Genomic DNA, 2,658 nt, shown 5'->3' with positions numbered 1-2,658 from the left:
ATTGTCTACCATTTTATCTTCTGGTATGATTTCCCTATGTGTTGTAAATCCTGTCACTATGATGTAATAAGATGGATTAGTGGCAGTTACATTATGAGATTAGATAGTGTCTTAGGTTAATCTCTTTTGAGACATAAAAGAGAGAAGTGAGCAGAGAGACGTGGGAATCTCTTACCACCAAGAAAGCAGTGCCGGGAGCAGAGCACTGAGGTTCCTGAGCTGAGATGCTCCCAGACCAGGGGAAGACTGATGGCAAGAATGTTCTGCCAGAGCTAACATAGAAATACTTCTCCTGGAGCTGAGGCCCTGAATTCGGACTTGTAGCCTACTAGACAGTGAGAGAATAAATTTCTCTTTGTTAAAGCCACCCCCTTGTGTTGTTTTTTTTTTTTTTATAGCAGCACTAGATGATGAAGACATCAAGCATTTCATTTTACAAGGATGTACAATCAACATCCATGGAAACAGCAGTTAAAAAGCAAATGTCATACTGCATTAGACAAATCTGCTACAAAAGACCTCTTTAAAAAGTGTTAAAGAAGCAAACATGTCACCTTGAGGACTAAGGTGAGCCTGAACCAAGCCATGGTATTTTCGATCACCTCATATGCATGTGAACGATGGACAAAGAATAAGGATGACTAAAGAAGAATTGATGCACTTGAGTTATGGTATTGGTGAAGAATATTGAATGTATCATGGACTGCCAGAAGAACAAATTTCTCTTGGAAGAAGTACAGCGAGAATGCTCCTTAGAATCGAGGATAGTGAGACTCTGTCTTGTTTACTTTGGACATGTTATCAGGAGGGACCAGTCCCTAGGGAAGGACATCATGCTTGGTAGAGGCTCAGAGAAAAAGAGGAAGACCCTCAATGAGATGGATTGATACAGTGACTGCAACAATGGATCAAACATAGCAACCATTGTGAGGATGGTGCAGGACTGGGCAATGTTACCTTCTGTCGTACATACGGTCACTGTGTGTCGGAACCGACTTGACAGACCTTAACAACAACAATAACAACCTATTTTGGTATCTCTCTGGTCAAGCTGTGAAAATATTCTGATAAAACAGCTGTAAATAATCAGAAATATCTAAGGCACACCTAATTGCTTTATGACAGATAAACATAGAACTTTTTTAGAGCTGGTCTGGTAATTTTTTTCTAGTTTACATTTGTCCTGGCTGTGTTTCTTTTAATTAAAAAAAATTTTTTTTTTTTCTGTGAACCATTTGACAATAAATTTTTCTCTTTCAAAGGCAAGCTGCTTCATGTGTCTTGGTTTATCCCTTTTTCCAACATGATCTTGGCTACCTTAGCAGCTGGCTAATTTCAGACCTATTCCTTTGTACTAGTGACTTTGTAGCATGTCATCAGCATGGTTAATTAGGAATTATCAGGATCAGCTGCCTCTTCCTTTATGCTTAGTTTTATCTTCTTCTGCGTGATTCTTGTGGGAATTCCTGCTGGATGGATTACCAGGAAAATGAGAATTTGGCCTAATGCCCACGAGATGATATATCTGAGGATAAACGCAAAATCATGAAGGACAAAAAACCAGCATTCTGGTAGCAGATACGTAGCAAAGTGAATCCATACAGCCCTAAGATGTCAACTAAGAATTCCCAACAGAAACTGCCTCCTGGTTAGCTATTGTGTCAGTTGCTGTTGCTTAAAGGCACTGTTTTTCTCCAGGATGGGGTTAACATTTGGATTTGGAACTTGCGTATTATAAGCAGAATCATGCCATCTCATGGTGTAGAACAATGATTCTTGTTAGAAAGGCAAATTCTGGAGCCACTCCCAAACCAGACCTACGGAATTAGGATCTCTGGGGGTGGGGTCCAGCAATCTGTTTTTAACAACCCTCCCTTTCAGGTTTTTCTGATGCACATAAAAATTGAGAACCAGTTGTGTGGAAGAAGGAGCTCTGGTGGCGCAGTGGTTAAGCGCCTGGCTGCTAACTGAAAGGTCAGAGGTTTGAACCTACCAGCTGTTCTAAGGAAGAAAGATGTGGAAGCAGGAGAAAGATGTGGCAGTCTGCTTCAGTAAAGATTTACAATCTTGGAAACCTTATTGGGCAGTGCTACTGTGTCCTATAGGGTTGCTGTGAGGTGGAATCAACTCTATGGAAATGGTTTATGTAGAAGGAGCTTGAACTTATCAATTTAAAGATCAAAAGGCATAGGGTCAAGTCCTTGTTAAATAAGAATGTTGAACTTGAAAACCCTTAAGACTTCTTGCTGTAAGAGTCTGTGGTTGGATTTCTTCCATAAATGTCTGCAACCCTGTTCATTGCAGGGCCTGTTTCTAAATACCTCCCTAAATACATTCCTCTGACTGGGATGTACCCACTCAGAGAATAAGACAACCATGGAAACTCAGCTTCTGGATGGAGGTCTATTTGTGTTTATAAACCATGGCCTTTTGGTGGGGCCATCTCTCAGCAAAACTGTGAAACAAGAGAAGTTTGCTTTTACAAACCCCAATTTCCTAGTTCCAAACTACAGAAGTCATCGCATCAAAATGCAGAATTTTCTAATGATGCTTGATAAGTACCAGTAGATTCTGACACACGACCCAGTGTGTGTCAGGGTACAGCTGTGCTCCATAGGGTTTTCAATGGCTGATTTTTGGGAAACAGATCAGCAGATC

This window comes from Elephas maximus, chromosome 10 (genome assembly GCF_024166365.1).
Source record: "Elephas maximus indicus isolate mEleMax1 chromosome 10, mEleMax1 primary haplotype, whole genome shotgun sequence".
Taxonomy (NCBI): Eukaryota; Metazoa; Chordata; class Mammalia; order Proboscidea; family Elephantidae; genus Elephas; species Elephas maximus.
The sequence above is the reverse complement of the archived record's forward strand: the minus strand, read 5'-3'. Positions refer to the sequence as shown.